This window comes from Cebus imitator, unplaced genomic scaffold (genome assembly GCF_001604975.1).
Source record: "Cebus imitator isolate Cc_AM_T3 unplaced genomic scaffold, Cebus_imitator-1.0 Scaffold1, whole genome shotgun sequence".
Lineage (NCBI taxonomy): Eukaryota > Metazoa > Chordata > Mammalia > Primates > Cebidae > Cebus > Cebus imitator.
The window spans coordinates 13,180,348-13,198,881 of NW_016107316.1; positions in this window are offsets into that span (position 1 = coordinate 13,180,348).

Here is an 18,534-nt window from a genome sequence, read left to right on the forward strand (position 1 = left end):
TCGTCTCCCACAGACATTTGTGTAGTTTGCTTCCTCCATTCTTTCAGGACCCAGCACAAATGCTACTTCATGAGAGAAATCCCACCAGAGCCTCTTCTATAAAATGAAACTCCCATCACTACGCTCTACCCCCTGTCCTGCATTTCGTTGTCCATAACTCCAATTATCTGTTTATCTGCTTCTTGTCTGTCTTTCACAAGAGAGTGAGTTTTATGAAGACAGCATCTTTATCTGTTTTCATCACAGCCATGCTCTAGTGTATAGAACTGTTCCTGCAGCATTAGGGCTCAATAAATATTTGAAGCACCTTTTAAAATAGAAAATATTTGTGCAGATCTAAGATAATATTAGCATTTACTATTGGTTATTCTGTCTGTTTATTCTTTATAGCTGTAGATATCTGTCTATTCTTGAACTTTAGCCAGGAAAATTTGCCCTTGAATGTGCCAAAGTGTCCTCTAGATCACCTAATCCTGTCCTGAACCTTGGACCTACTCAACCAGACTACATGGTACCAGCATAGATCAGCCCAGACAACCTGCCCTGGTTTCCTGGAGCATGGCTTCAGTAAATCATCCTTAGCCTTCTTGGTATAGTCCCAAATTAAAGGCTTTTAGAGTGTTCTTGGGGCTCCTTCCAGCATTCACAGCCACTGGATGCGAATAATTGTAATGGCAAATAATTATGGGGCATAAACTCTAGAAAAGGTGGTCAGACTCCATTCCAGAATTCTCCTTGAATTAGTGCTTCTATAGCCTTTCACAGATTTGGCCAGCCTGTATTATCCTCAATATGTTCTGTTACCAGAAAATGGATGAAGGAAGCTGTCTTAGGCCCACACTGACTGAGGGCTGCTATTTTCAGAGAGCGTTCAGTACTGTCACTAACTCAGAGGCTGTGAGCCTTGCATGAGGTTTCAGATTTCTCCCAGAGGACATTGTTTTCCTTTAGGCTTCGTCTTCAGGGTCCTCCCACCTGAAACCTGTCAACATGGACCATAACAATCAGCTATAGTACCCTGAGAATTATCTGGCCCAGGATGGATTCCTGCCATTTTGGTTAACATGTGGATTGCTGGACACATTCCTCTTACCTTTCGTTCCTAGATTTTGACCATAAACATCATGGTAAATTAATTCTAAATGTAACTGAATTATCTTTCCTTCTGGTTTGGGAACTTATTATATACTTCTTTCAATACTGAATGCAAGGCTGTAATCCTCACTTTTTGCATTTAATAGGAAGTCTTAGCCAAAGCACCTAGTCCCTTCCTGCCCATAAACTTTTTGAGCTCACCGATGCCCAGTTGGAGGTGAGAAACCCAGTGGGTTTGTTCCAGCCTCTGTGCCATAGCTGCAGCATCAATATGTAAGTGAGGGCTTGATAGGAGAGGCAGAACCAACAGGAATGATCCATAAAAAAAGATTTATTGTAGGTATTTGACCTTATGCAATTGCGGAAGTTGGATGAACTGAACAGTATTTGGAAGGTTATTGCTTCTGTGTCTACTGCAGGGGTCTGAAATCAGAATGGCAGAAAGTTAAAAAAGAAAGATGGATATGAAGTAGGGCTGAGCAATAAAAACTTAAGCTTGTGGGAATAAACCAGACCCCATGAAGGTAGACCGGAATTGACCTAGGCTGTCACTGTCTCCAAGCCTTCAACTTCAGTGACATGGGTGACCTACAGTAGAAGCTTGCTCCCTTCCTCACGGTGTTCCCACAAGTCAGGGTAACTGAAGGAGGGAATGGTTGAGAGCTGGAGGAGCAGCAAGCCTTGCTCTATTCTGTGCCAACAAGGTGAGCCAGCAGATAACCAGCAGAGTACCTACCTGGCAAAACCAGGTACCCTACATTGATTTTTGAAGCCTGAGAGGAATATGACTGCTCCTTCATGTCTAGTTTCCACATCTCATGAAAAATGCCTCTAGTTGCCTGTACTGACATAGCACTATTAAGCGTAGGGAATTATAAGAAATATGCTCCATATTATCCAAATGGATACAAGGTGAATCCACTATAGTCTTCCTCTTTTTTGCTTGGCATTCATATATTTGTCATCATCTTTAAAAACTATATTTAATTTCCAAATAAATACAATAGCAAAATCATGTTTTCACTGGTCAATATACAAATACCCTTTGTACAACCTAGGGTATAAACAAACTGACTCTTTCCTCAAAGGAAGATACAAAATCTGTTTATCCATATTTGGGTAATATATTTATCTTTCAACTGAGTTATATTTACATTTTTGAGATCCTATAGGTTAAGTAGTAAGATGTGAGCTTAATTACTTGCAACATAAAAAAATAGGATTTTTTGTCTCTGCCCTCAGTTCTTGGCACAGACCTCCTAAAACTTTTATGCTAGATGCATGTTTTGTTTTTGACCTTACTTCCTCCACAGATTTCCTAATTCCTTGGCATTTTCTGGGTGATGAGAGCAACTTTTGTTCTAATGAGATGACTCTGGTTGGATTCCTGGGTAGAAGCTGGCCAAAAGAAAGATGAAGCCGTGATTAGAAGCTTGTAACTTCATTCTCCAGGAAGGAGAGAAGGGCTGGATAATGAGTTAAAATATCAATCATGCCTAAATAGTGAAGCCTTCATAAAAATTCCTAAGGTACAGATTCAAAGAGCTTTTGGGTTGGTGAATAAGAACACATCCACAGGCTGAGAGGGAGGCACACTGCAACTCCAATGGGTTAAAAACTCCTATGCTTGATAAACTTCTGAACCATGCCCTGTGAATCTCTTCATTTGTTCAAATGTGTGCATTAAAATATACTTCATAATAAACTGACGATAGTGAGAAGGAGGTTGTGGGAACTTCCAATCTGTAGCAAGTCAAACAGAAGTTGTCGTTGGCCTGGGGCCCTACTACTTGCGATTGGCATCTGAAGTGGGGGCTAGTTTTGTAGGATTGAACCCCTATTCTGTGGGGTCTGTGCTAATTCCACTTAGTGTCTGAATTGAATTGGCCAGTGTGGGGACACACACACACACACACACACACACACACACACACACACACAAGTGTTCTGTGTTATTGTTTTTCTCTCTACTCACCATTAACATACATTATGTTAAATGGTAGTGAAATGAGAGAATAAAAATTCTATGATATAAACACAAACATATTGGTATGAAAACAACAAATAAACGTAACTGTTGCAGATGTCATTTGTACAATTTGTCCCTTGATTATAGTTAGTTTTTATAATTACCTTCTTCCACTGTCCATCGCACATTTCTTTTGCCTTCAGTAAGCTCCTTGGCTATTTTTGGTTCATTGCCAATGAGGTGACTCAAATCTTTATACCTGAAAACTGGGTCATTAGCAGTCCTGCCTATTGATATTTTTTTATATTACTTTTCTTTGACTTTAATCCAGGGACATAGGAGCATTCAGAGGACCTCACTCTGCATTCTATACATAGTTTTCCTTAACCCCCTTGTGGAGATGTCATCCGTGTCCTCTTGATAAGATAAATTATGCATATCTATGCATAACTCCCTTCTTTGCCTGTTGATTCACTAGAAGGAGGAGTCCATAATGGCCAAGGGAAATCTTAACCTTCAGTCAGGGAAACCACTGAGCCTCCTTGTAGAAATAACTATCATTTTAGAGCTAAGTATTCTAGACATTTAGAATAGCAGAGCACAAAGCTGTGTGGACAGGAAGCAGACATTTTACTGTGGATCACTAGGAATGATAGTGAGAAGAGCCACTTCCATTTCTATCCCTTGTTCCCTGAACTTATGAATATTGATAATAGGAGAAACACACCAGTTGTTGGTTGCCAGTTTAGGTCTGTATTGCCTCCTGTACGACATTATCCCAGCAAGCACCCTGAGTTTTCAAAAGGTCATTTTAGGAGGATTCTTGGAAAATGTCAGAGCAGGAAATACTAAAAATCTGTGTCCCCACTCAGATAATAATTACACTGGTAGAATCTATCTGATATGACTCTTTCGGAACTCGAGACAATTGAAGGCTTCTAGAAAGAAGGCTTAAATGGTAAATTATTGTTACTTGTAGTCAATTTTGGTTATTAGCTAGGCAGTAACTACTGATCTCTTACTCTCAGCCCTGTAACAGGAAGCTGTGCACATGTTCCTAGAGCAGCTGACACATAGCATATGGGAGCCAGAGTGGGCAATAAGGACACTTTTACTTCCCCAAATATTGAGGATGTATGTTCTGATCACTAATTGTTATTCATGATCATAGAGTTTCAGACACAGAGTTCAGGAGACATTGTTGTTGCACCTCCTCTCATTGTTGCAAGCTCCTCCCCCTCCAGGTGATACGTCTTCCAAGAGAATTCAAGGGCTATCACCTTTTAATTCCCACTTCATTTATTCTTTTCTCCCACTGGAAGTCATACATTAAAGATTAGGATATCAAAGTAGCTCCATATATGGGGGATATTAGAAAGTCACCATGCACGCCCAAGGAAGGATGCAGGGTCACAAAGAATGCCTGAAACAACCTTAAGTGGATACTTACAGCTTATTCTTGGCACAGATACATCATACAGAAATCAAACAGACCTAAACCAAACAAACAACAACAACAAAAAAAACCCAGAAAACCCCAGGGAAGGGGTAGAATCTGATCTATAGAGTTACTACATTATTAGATCCCAATGTCCTATTTCCACAAAAATGTCACAAAGCATACAAAGAAACAGAAAAGTATATCCCATTCAAAAGAAAAAATACAAAAACAAGAACAGAAACTGTCCCTCAGAAAGGCCTGGTGACAGATCTGCTAGACAAAGACATTAAAATAACTGACTTAAAAACGCTCAAAGAATGAAGGAAATACACAAAGAAAGTCAAGAAAGCAATGTATGAACATAGTGAAGATATTAGTAAGGATACAGAAAACCTTTATAAAAATCCAAAAGAAAATTCTGGAGCTGAAATATAGAATAACTAAAATTAAAATTCACTAGAAATATTCAAAGGCAGATTTGATCAGAAAGAAGAAATAATCTGTGAACTTGAAGATAAGATAATAGAAATTATCAAGTCTGAGGAATAGAGAGAAAAAAATTGCAGAAAAGTAAAAAGAGCCTAATGGACCTGTAGAGAATCTTCAGGCAGACCTACTTAAACATTGTGGGAATCTCAGAATGAAAAGAGAAAGAGAAAGGAGCACAGAGAATATTTGAAGAAATGACTCAAAAATTTTCAACTTTGATGGAAGGCATGAATATCAACATCCAAGAAGCTCAATAAAGTACAAGTAGAATGAAATCAAAGAAATTCACACCAAAACACATTAAAATCAAACTGTTAAAAGCAGGAAAAAATCTCAAGAAGCACCAATAAGAAACTTCTCACAAATAAGAAAATATCCTCAGTAAGATTATTAGTAGATTTTACATCAGAAACTTTGGAGGTTGCCAGAAGGCAATAAGATGATATATTCAAAGTGGCAAAAGAAAAAAACAATAATGACAACAACCTCAACTAAGAATCCTGTATCTGGCAAAACTGTTCCTTCAATAATAAGACAGAAATCGACTCCCAGGGACACAAAAGCTGATAGAATTTGTTACCACTAGTCCTGCTCTGCAAAAAATTTTGAAGGGAGTTCTTCTGAGTGAAATGAAAGGACACTAGAGAGAAAATAGAAGCTGTATGAAGAAACAAAGATCTCAGTAAAGGTAAGTACCTGGACAATTATAAGAGATAGTATTATCACAACTTTAATTTATAACTTCATATTTTTTCTACATAGTTAAAGAGATTAGTATAGTAAAAATGAGAATATTCATTTATAAAGATACAATATTGTAATATCAACATTGAAAAGGTATGGGGCCAGAGCTGTAACGGAACAGTTTTATATGGTAAGCTGTTATAAATTTAAATTAAAATGCTATAACTTTAGTATTACGTGTAATCCCTGTGGTAATGTAGAAACTCTGTAGAATATCAAAAAAGTAAATGAGAAAGTAATGAAAAATTTCATTACAAAAAAATCAACTAAACTAAAAGGAATATGTAGAAGAGAAATACAAAAAATAACACAAAGTCTATAAATTATGGAGAAAACAAATAGCAAAATAACAGCCTCTTTTAATCAGTAATTATTGTAGGCATAAATGAATTAAATTCTCAGTCAAAAGACATAAATTTGCAAAACAGATTTTTTAAAGCCATGATTCAATTCTATTCTGTCTACAAGAGACTCACTTTTGATCCAAAGGCACAAATAAATTGAAAGTAAAAGGATGGAAAAAGATATTCCATTCAAATGGTAACCAAAACCACAAGGGTAATTTGTACTAATAGTAGACAAAATAGACTTGAGTTAAAAAAAAAATTGCCAGAGACAAACAAGTACATTATATGCTAATAAAGTTTCACTACAGAAAAAAACATAATTATAAACATTTTTGCACCTAATGAGAGACCATCAAAAGATATCAGACAACAGACAGAATTGATGGGAGAAATAGAAAGTTCCACATTAATAGTTGGAGATGTCAGTACCCAATTCTTAATAATGAATGTAACAACTAGGCAGAAAATAAGTAAGAAAACAAATGGCTCAACACAATAAGCCAACTAGCTCTAACAGACATATACAAAACACTCTATCCAATGGCAATATTATACACATTATTTTCAGTTTCACAGGGAAATTTCCAGGATGGACTAAATGTTAGGCCACAACATAAAACTTAATAAACCTAAAACTAGATATTGTACAAAGTATCTTTTCCAGCCACGATGAGATAAAATTAGAAGTCAATAATAGAAGTAAAACTGGAAAATTCACAAACTTGTAGAAATTAAACAATATGCTCTTAAAAACCAGTGAATCAAAGAAGAAATCAGAAGAAAAAATAGAAATTGCTTTGAGAATTATTAAAATGAAACACAATATACCAAAACTTATTAAGTGCAGCAAAAGCAGCTTTAAATGAAATTTACAGCTATAAATGCTTACTTTAAAATACATAAAGGTTCTCAAGTCAATAATATAACGTTACATCGAAAGGAATAAGAGAAATAACAAATTGAACCGAAAGCTTGCAGAAGAATGGAAATTATAACCAAATTTCACATGTTCTCACTTATAAGTGGGAGCTAAATGATAAGAACACATGCACATGGACACATAGAGGGGAACAATATACTTGGGGGCCTACTGGAGGGTGGAGGGTAAGAGGAAAGAAAGGATAAGGAAAAAATAACTAATGGGTATTAGGTTTAATACCTGGGTGATGAAATAATCTGTCCAAAAAAAATCCCATGACACAGTTCAACTATCTAATAAACCTGCACATGTACCCCTAAACTTAAAATAAAAGTTAAAATAAATAAATAAAGAAATTGGAGATCATAAAAATCAGAACAGGGAAAAAATGAAATATAGAATAGAAAAGCTACGGAGATAATCAATAAAACCAAAAGTTCACAGCAGACATTGGGGACTACTAGAGGTGGGAGGGAGGGAGGGAGGGGAGCAAGGGTTGAAAAACTAACTATTGGGTACTATACTAACTACCTACCTGGGTGATGTGATCAGTCATACTCTAAACCTCAGCATCACACAATATACTCACATGACATTTATCCCCACCCTGAATCTCAAATGAGTTGAAATTAAAAAAAAAAACCAAAACATGAAAATTTGTTTTTTGAAAAGAGCAATAAAATTGGCAAACATGCTTAATGAATTAAGAAAAACAGAGAAATCTCCACTTACCAAACTCTGAATTGAAAGTGGGGATGTTACTGCTAACTCTACAGAAATGAAAAGAATTATAGGACAATACTATGAACAATTGTATACCAAGAAATTTGGTAACATAGGTGAAATGGATGAATTCATAGAAACATAAAACATAAAAAGATTAAATTGTGAGAAAACTGAAAATCTGAATAAATTTATAACTAGTAGGAGATTCAATCAAAAGCCTCCCAACACAGAAAAGCCCTGGCCCTGATGGCTTTACACGTGAATTCACCAAACATTTGAAGAACTTACCAGCAAGCTTTCTCAAACTTCTTCAAAAAACTGAAGAGGAGGAAATACTTCCTAACTGTTTCTATAAATCCAGTATTGCCCTGTGCCAAAGCCAGACAAAGACAGTACAAGAAAGTACAGACCAATATCCCTTATGAAGATTGACAGAATTCTCCACAAACTACCATCAAACTGAATTCAGCAGTATACTAAACTGATTATACACCATGTCTAACTGTGTTGATTCCAGGAATCCAAGGATGGTTCAACATAAAAATTTATCAATATAATACACCACATTAACAGAGTGAAGGAACAAAAAAGGTAATTAACTCAATTGATGTAGAAAAAGCTTTTGACAAAGTTGAACACCGTTTTATGTTAAAACATTCAATAAACTAGGAGTAAAAGAAAACTGTCTTAACATAATAAAAGCCAAATACAAAAAGCCAACAGAAAATATGTTCAATGATAAAAGATTGAAAGTTTTTCCTCTAAGATCAGGAACATTCCTGCAAGCAAGAATGCCTGCTTGCAGCACTTCTATTCAACATGACTTTAGAAATTCTGTCCAGGTCAATGAAAAGAAATAAAAGGCAACCAAATTGGAAAATAAGGAGTTAAATTATCATATCTATTTGCAGACAAAATGATCTTATATATAGAAAACCCTAGAGATTTCAAAAAAAAATTAATAAACAATTTCAGCAAAGTAACAGGATGCAAAGTTAACACACAAAAATTAGTAGCATTCCTATCAAAGATTGAACAATCTGCAAAGAAAATTAAGAAAAAAATTTAGTATACAATAGCATCAAAAATAATAAAATACTTCAGAATTAACTTAAGCAAGGAGATAAAAACTTGTATAATAACAACTATAATACACTGTTGAAAGAAATTAAAGAATACATAAATAGGTGGAAATGTACCTTATGTTCATGGATTGGAAGACTTAATATTGTTAAGATATCAACATCATCCAAAGTAACCTATATAATTCCCATCAAATTTCCAATGAGTTTTTTTGCAGAATAGAAAAATCTATCCTAAAATGTATATGGAATCTCAAGGAACATCAAATTGCCAAAACAATCTTGAAACAACTCACATTTCTGGATTTCAAAACTTACAACAAAGTTACAGTACCCAAAATAGTGTAGTATTGGGATAAAAACAGACCTACATACCAAGAAAGAGAATAGAGAGACCAGAAATAAACCTTGATATGTACGATAAAGTAATTTTGACAAAGGTGGCAAGACCATTCAATGGCGAAAGGAATTTCTTTAAACAAATGATTCTGGGAATGCTGGATATCCTAATGCAAAAGATTAAAGTTGGACCTGTATTTAACAGTATATACAAAAATTAACTCAAAATGGATCAAAGACCTAAGTGTAAGACTTAAATCTGTAAAGCTCTCAGAAGAAAACATAGGGTAATAGATTTACAATGTTAGTTTTGCAATGATTTCTTGAATATGATAACAAAGGCACAGGCAATAACCAAAAGCAATAGGTCAGTCAGATTTTATCAAAAATTTTAAAAATTATACATCAAAAGACAACTGTTAACAAAGTAAGAATGCAAAATATATAATATGAGAAAACACTTCTAAATTATGTATTTGCTAAGGGATTAATATCAAAAATATGAAGAAAAGTTTTAGCATTCAACAAGAAACAAAAACCTTATTAAAAAATAAGCAAACAACTTGAATAGACATTTCTGCAAAGAAGTTATACAAATGGCCAATAAATATATCAAAAAAACACTCAACATTCCTAATGACTAGGAAAATGCAAGTTAAAACTACAGTGAGATACCACCTCATACCTCATACCTATGAGGAGGGCTTAAAAAACAAAGCAAAGCAAAAACAAAGTAACAAATATTAAAAAACTTGTTATAAAAAATAAGTATTGAAAAAACAAAAAAAATACCAAGTATTGGTGAGTATATGAATAAACTGGAATCCTTGTGCACCATTAATGGGAATGCAAAATGGAACCACTGTGTGGAAAACAGCGTTGTATTTTCTCAAAAAACAAATTAAAAAATAGAATTACCATCTGATACAGCAATTCAGCACTGGGTAGAGCTATCCAAAATAATTGAAAGCAGGATTGCTAAAACATATTTTTAGACCTCTCTTCGTAATAGCTAAAAGGTAGATGCAATCCAAGCATTCATAAACAGATGAACAGTTAAGCCATATGTGATATATACATGCAATGGACTATTATTCAGCTTTAAAATGAAGAATATTCTGACAAAATAGATGAACTTTGAAGACTTTATGATAAAAAATGAGCCAATCACAAAAATAAAAATACAGAATGATTCTATTAATATGAGGTTCTTAGAATACTCAAAATCATAGAGATAGAAAATAGAATAATAGTTGTGGGCAGGGATGGAATAGAGAATTACTGTTTAATGGGTATAGTGTTTCAGTTTTTCAAGATGAACATAGTTCTAGAGATCGTTTTTGGTGATGGTTGCACAATAATATGAATGTACTTAATGCCAGTAAACTCTACAGTTAAAAATGTCTAAAATGGTAAATTTTAGTTTTGTATATTGTAAATTTTTTGTTTTGTATATTTTACAACAATAAAAATAATTGAGAAAAATAAAGTCATTGCACTGTTCCTTTGGGTCAGCTACTTCAGGGTGATAAAAAATAAGGTAACTCTTATGGATTTCATAAGAATGAATCAATTGCCACAATTTATTTGCTGTCAAATGAGTTCCTCAGTCAAAAGTGATGCCACATGTGATGCCATAATGACAAATAAGGATAGTGAGTTTGGAAGCAGCATTGTAGGTAGCGAGGAAGGCAAATCTGTATCCTGGGTAAATGTAACTCCAATGATAGCAAAGACCTGCTTAAGCCTAATCTTTATACCACTTCCATTTGATGAACGAATGCTGCTCTACATACCTTTGTTGATGACTGTGTGGGTCAGACAACATCAAGTTCATGATGAGTTGCTCAGATTACATGGTAAATTAGTGGCCCATGGTTAAGTATTCAGTCTTCACTAAGGATGAGTAGCAAGTCAGAAGATGGTTTTCAAGAGGAGAACGGTTATCTGAAGGATATGACAAAGCTTTGCTTCTAAATCCCAAGGCTCTGTGCTAAGATGCACATATAGAGGTCTGACAAAGACTCTTTACAGCATTCTTATCTGCCACAGACACTTCAAGCACTCACTGTAAGATCTTCCAGGTCTCATGGACTAAGTGGCAGAGGAGCTTGCATAGCTCTCTCTACCTGTTGCAGAGCCCTTCTTGTTCTGGGCCTTTGTCCTGGCAGCTTCTTAGGTTGCTTGACAAATGGAATAGCATGCTCAAGGTAGGTTACCTCCGAAATCCAAAAAGACACATAAGCATTGTCATTCTTAATTACTGGTAAGAGGGAAAGGAGGCACAATTTCTTCTTCTTAGAAGGCATATCTTGATATACCCCAGACCACTGGACCCCTAGAAGTTTCACTGAGGTGGCAGGTTTCTGAATTTTTTTAGGATTTATTTCCTATTTTCTGGAACACATCTACTTCCAAAATAAATAACCAACATTTACTTAGCAATTATTGTGTATCTAGATTCATTATCTCATTTAATTTTCTCAACTACTCTGAGGGAAGGACTGTTAGTATCTGCATTTTTCTGTATAAGGAAAATAAGTCTCATTAAGACCGTGTCATGGCCCAAAGCTGTGAAGCTACTAATTCTTCACGTGGTTAGAATCTGATAAACACTGATGTTAGAAGCTAAAATAGCTGCCTGGTCTGAGGTCAGAAAAAAACTACCACTTAGTTATACCCTCTATACTGCCAGCTCCTAGTAATAATATAATATACCTGCATCATGTCCTATGGAAGAGAAAGGCTACCAAAGACCCTAAGGACTAGATTATGATGTAGGACTGGGAAGTTAGTCCTTGGCAGACTAGTAAAGTTTATTGCTGGCCTTATCAGCTAAAAGTCACTGTTTTTGATAGTCTCTACTAATAAGTTTGGAGAAAAAGCATTTATGAGATCAACTTCTACATACAAGTTACCAGGGGATGTGTTGATTTGCCCCAACAATAAAACAGCATACACAGTTGAAGTTACCACAGGATTAACTTTTCAGTAATCCACTGTCATTCTCCAAGATCAATTGGTCTTTTGCATAGGCAAGTTGAGTGGGGACATAGAAGGCATCACTGCTCCTGCATCTTTCAATCCTTGATGGTGATATTAATTTCTGCAATCCCTCCAGGAATGTGGTATTAAATTTGGTTTACTATTTTAGCAAGGGGAGATAGTTATAATCGTTTTCACTTGACTTTTCCTATAATAATGGTTCACATTCTATAGGTCAGAGAGCCAATGTGGGGATTCTGCTAGATGCTGGATATACCTATGTTAATTATGTACTCTAAAACAGGAAAAATAAACACTGGGTGTGATTGGTGACCCATTGGGTCCACTGTAAATCAGAATTCAGTAAAGTTCCATTAATCATTCTACCTTGATGGCTATTCTGATTAGTGGACCAAAGCAGTGTTCTGGGTGTCTGGGAATTAAGCTAAATTCATACCTGTTTCAGTAATCTCTGAAAAGTGTGATTAGTTTCTTTTCTCCAGTGCAATTTCCCCCTGGTAAATAGCTAGGCCACAGTTCTTTTGGGAAAGGTTAAGAGAAACACTTGGAGTATAAATTTTGGCAATGTGGCAGCATCTTTCCTCGAGGGGGTCTCAGCTGCTCCTTCATTCAAGAGGTAATGCACCCGTGAACTGGACCCAAACCGGGAATTGGTTGATGGGCCATGACTGTATTTTGTACTCATTCAGGTTAGACTTTTGCTTCTGAGACCTAGAGATGTTTGCTAAGACATATCAAGTAATATTTTAATAGTCTGCCCATTGATTTTGGTTCTAGGAACACCATTATCAACTTACTGAATATAAAGCTGATTACTGCTTTGACTCTGCAGTTGGTTAAACAACCAATACTACCTTGATCTTGGTGACTAAGTACCATCACTTGGCCCTACCACTCTTGGAGGTCATCAGCCCCAGTGGATTTGGGGAACTTAGTTTCAATGGCAATAATTTCCGTTGTCAATCCTCATGTACTTAATGAATCTATCACAGAGCTCTTCAAGGCTGCAAGGGGTCTGCTCATCAATATATTTTTCATAGCGTTGGTGAAAAATGTGTCCTCTGGGGGATATACTAACAGGACATGTTTTTACATAACAAAATCCACTCTAGCATTCTAGTTTTCATAAGCCAATGAATATTTTTATTTACAGTATGCCAGGGGATTTTTAGCATTTCCATTTAACATAATTTAGGTCAACTTTGTTTCCACCTTTTAGCCAATCCAGCAAACAAGCTAGTAAAATCATTGCCAGATCCTCTGTCCAATATATCATATTCCTTCCACTGTTATCCAATAGCCTTAGGCTCTATTCCCACACACGTGGATTCTATTTATATAAAATGGAAAAATTATGTGATTATTTTGCTGTGTACTGTAATTTTTTATAGGTCTCTTTGTGAACCTCATCTTCAGGGAGTTGCTTGCTAGAACTTGATACTGGTTATAGCTGAGAAAGAGGAAAACTGTGGTGGGGATATGTCCTTAGGGCAATCAGAAGCCCTTTTGCAAGGCAAAAACATGTCAGGAAAAATCATTATTAGTTCATGAGAAAGAAGAAACCTCCTCAAAGACGAAAGCTTCTTTTACTGAAAAAAATGTAGGCCGACCACTAATCTCATTTTAGTCACTATATCTTTCCCTTTTCTGGACATTTCATAAAAAGGGATCATATATGTGTTCCTTTGTGACGAGATTCTTTCACTTAGCATAATGCTTTAAAGGCAAATTCATGCTGTAGCATCCATCAGTACTTCATTCCTTTTATTTATTTTTTATTTTATTTTATTATTTTTTTTTTGAGACGGAGTTTCACTCATGTTACCCAGGCTGGAGTGCAATGGCGCGATCTCGGCTCACCGCAACCTCCACCTCCTGGGTTCAAGCAATTCTCCTGCCTCAGCCTCCTGAGTAGCTGGGATTACAGGCACACGCCACCATGCCCAGCTAATTTTTTGTATTTTTAGTAGAGACGGGGTTTCACCGTGTTGACCAGGATGGTCTCGATCTCTTGACCTCGTGATCTGCCCGCCTCGGCCTCCCAAAGTGCTGGGATTACAGGCTTGAGCCACCGCGCCCGGCCACTTCATTCCTTTTAATGGCTGAATAATTTTCTATTGTTTATTTTAAACATAGACTTATTTAATAATAAATCACATTCTGTTTATGCATTTGTCAGCTGATAGACATTTGCATGGTTTCTACCTTTTATCTATGGTGAATAATGTTGCTATGAACATTCATGTACAAGCTTTTTTTTTTTTTTTTTACATATTTTGCATGTTTTGTTTTTATTTCTCTTGGGTAGATACCTAAGAATACAACTGCTGGGTCCTGTATTTCTAATAATCCTAAGAGATAGCTAGTACAATCGGTATTTTACTGATAAAGAAATTGGGATACAGAGGAGTTATATATTCCTGGCCAAGTCAAAGAGCAAATAGAAGGTGAGATTAACACTCAGCACTCTTTAAGTCCAGAGCTGACATTTTTTCTTATGCTTCTTTTCTAGGTGCGAGCACCGCAGATGCATCAACATTCACGCATGCCATGCAGTCCGACCGCAAGTGCAGACACGCACAGTGATTGGAAGGACGTCAGTTGTGGTTTAAGACAAATCTGACTTCATCATAACTATTCTCTCTCTCATGCCAAATCCCCTGCCAGAAACATACATTCTAGCTGAGTCTACCTCCCTTCTATGGATTTTTCACCAAATGAACACCAGCTTGTCTTTAGGAAGCAGAGTCAGAATTTCTCTTCATATGAGCTAGGCTTAGGGGCCATGCAGGGGAAGACACAACAGCATTCCTAACATTGGAATCTCTAAGACCCACAAGGAATGAACATGCCTGAATATTGCCTGATATGGAGGCTTCAAATAATAGACTATCAGGCAACTCACTCCCCAGAGTCCCCAGCTTTATTTCTTAGTGCAGACCACTACCTCTGTGCATACGTGTAAGGGACTGATGACACTTTACCTGAAATATAGCTCTTTAGGATTGACTACCATCTCCCCAACTAAGATGCAGAAATCGTACAAACTTTTATATATTTTGTAAGACCAAGCAGTTCAAAATTGGATTACCTTTCCACATTTTCATACAAAGTAGATTAATGTGCCCCTGTCTTTATTACATTTTCCACCCTTGTCATTTGTGATTAAGCCAACACTATGAAGATGTATTATGGATCAGCATAAATGGGAACATTAAAACATTGGCTATATATCAGAGAACCTCAAGGCAAGTTGATTTGTGCTTCACACACCCTTGGTGCAATATGTCTGGAATATTTCAAATCTCTTTGGACAGAACAATCTTTCTACAGCACCAAAAGTAATAGGAAGTACAAAAGAAAGAAGAGAGAAGAAATAGGGGAAAGTACTAACTTTTGTTCTAGGTAATGGAAGAGGGCTATTCTCCCCGCAATAATTTTGATATGGAATTTCTCATAGATGAGGCTCTTAAACAAAAACCATCACCTGGGTTTGGAGAAGAAGGACAACCATGGGCTGTAACCAAGATTTCTAATTTACATAAGGATGGGTGTTTGACCAGGCCCTCATCTTACTGGCTTGAGCTTATATTCCATCTCTTCTAGGTCATCCCTGCCCTGAGAGTACCTTAATGACTCAGGCTTCTTGTAGAAGCAGCTAAACAGCTGAAAGGCAAATCGTGTATCTGTACAGGCGTCATCTCATTCTTAGTCATGTGAGGCATAATCTCCAGGCTCAAAGGCTCAGGCAATGGGAGTAAGCAGTTCTGGTAGGAGAAAAAAGGGATGATGGCCAAGAAGAGCTGTTTCTTAGAAGAGCACAATCCTATGGCTCCCCTAAAAAGATTCGTACCTGTAACACACTCTTGCCTCTACCTCATAACTTCTTTCCCAAACATGTTCAAGAGAGGGATTCTGGAGAGCTCTGAGGCCTGCAGCTACAGTACCTTTCCATGTCAGGTTGCCTAGGCTGCAGCCCCAGGCTTTTTCCGGCCAGATGTACCTCTTCTGCTTTTCTGGCTCCCCTGGTGCCTTGAAGGAAAAAATATGTGAATAGTTCAGAGAAATTCTCCCTCTTCTCGTCACTTTCTTCACCTTGCAAACATAATTCCATGAATATAGCTTAAGCCGGGCCCATGGTCTGGGTCTGTGTAGGATGGTATGAATACATTGGAAAAGGGCTTCTCTTTGCTCTTATTAGTATGGTTAGAGCAAAGCAGCTTCCAATTAAGCCAGGTTTTGATGGCGTTATAATGGTCCTGTATCTCTCATTCTAGTCTGGTTTTATCCAATTGTACTATGTAATTGAATGCGGCAGAAACAAGAGCAGTAGGGTCCTTATGCTCAAGAAATTTGTGGGGGGGCTAGGCAAATAATACCAATAAATTGTTAGTTATGAAGAAGAAAATAAAATAGGGAAATATAATACAGTGAGTTGAAAAGGCCAGTTTATCAATATCAGGGAGGTGACTTTTGATATGAGTCTCCACTGATCCTAAATTGACTGGAGGATTTGGGGAACCTGGTCTGAACATGAGTCCTTAGATATAAGTCAAGGTGGACAAAGGTGAAGAAACTTGTTTCTAATGTACGGTAGGAATTGAAATTTTTCAAACATCAGATGCCATTTCAATAAAGAATGAAAGAATTTGCTAAAAGCCTACTTGAAATATGGGGTTGAATCGGGAATTCTGCACGTTAACCTGTTTTCCACCTGTAGCTTTGAGAAGAGGACACAGAGATTCAATTATGAATTCAACAAATGTTGATTGAAACAGATGCAGTCACTACGGTATAGAGCTTTTAATAACATGAAAGACACAGGGAAATAATGGCAGGAGTACAGTTGACACTGTGAAATGTACTATAAAGGAAAATGAGAGTGTCTTCTAGGAATACGTAAAAGGGGTGTTGATTCTTATCTAGAATCTCAAGGAAGTCTTCCCCGAAGGATGTCATTTGAATTGACAGACTGGAGTTTGTGCGTTAACAAGGTATTTCATATGGGGTGGAGGTAGGGAGCTTCCTGGTAGAAGAAACTATAAATGCAAAGATCCTGTGGCAGAAAGGAACAGGTTCTGTTGAAGGGCCTGGGAAAACCTCATAGAGGGAGAACACCAGATGAGTCTGGTGATTGGAGCAAGTGCTAGGATATAAAGGATCCTGTAGGTGATGTGAAGTTAATTGAGTTTTCATCCTAAGAGCAATGGCAAGTTCTTGAATTTTCACCTGGGGAGCCATAAGTTAATTTGCAGTTTTAGAAGTTCATTTTGGGCAAGAGAAGAGAAGAGTAGATATAGAAAAACAAATTAGGAGACTTATCTAGACATTTCAAATAAGAAATTATGGTAGTTTAGACTAATCTGATGGCAGGACAGAAGGGAAGAAGTGAAAATATTAATGATATATTTACAGGGTTAAACCCACAGGACTTGCTAATATACCAGAATATAGCAAGAAAGATAGATCTAGGATGGTCCCTGATATGGTTGGGCTTTGTGTCCCCACCTGAGTCTCATCTGGAATTGTAATCCTCACAATGCCCACGTGTCAAGGGAGAGACCAGGTGGAGGTAATTGAATCATGGGGGCAGTTTCCTCCATAGTGTTCGCTTGACGGTGAGTGAGTTCTCGCAAGATCTGGTGGTTTTAAAAGGGGCTATCTCCCTTTCCTGGGCAGTTCTCCTTTCTGTCTCCTTGTGAAGGAAATGTCTTGCTTTCCCCTTCGCTGTCTGCTGTGATTATAAGTTTCCAGAGGCCTCCCCAGCCATGCTGAACCGTGAGTCAAATAACCCTCTTTCCTTTATAAATTAGTCATGGTCAGTTGTTTATAGCAGGATAAAAACTAATACAATCCCTAAATGTTTTAAATTTTTTCTCAGATAGTAGCTCATTTCCCTCCATAGAGAATAGGCATTGATAACTTTGGTGAAAGGATAGAAGCTACATACTCTGTTGACAAATAATGACTGGGAATTATTTTTGACTGGCTCGAGGATGAGAAGAGGAGGAATTGTTTGGGTGAGGCAGATTATTGATGCAGCCAACTGAAACATCAGACCCAGGAGAAACCAGGGGAACATTTCTGAAAATATTGTATTCTAAGTTCCAGGAGAAAATTTTAGGAAACTGGCATTCTCCTTAGAGTGAGAGATTACTCTTTATAAAACAAAAATGAAAACTATAAGGAGAGGGAGTAATGTGATATGTTGGAGAGGTAACAGGCAACATCTTGTGAAAAGAGAGACAAGGGAAATTCTCAAGATGTCTAAGATCGGAAAGAGGATGATGAGGCAGAGGAGGTAGGTGTGAGGACACAGCGATTTATTCTGTCATATGGAAAACCAATTTAAGGTATTTCAAAGTGCTGCTGGGCAT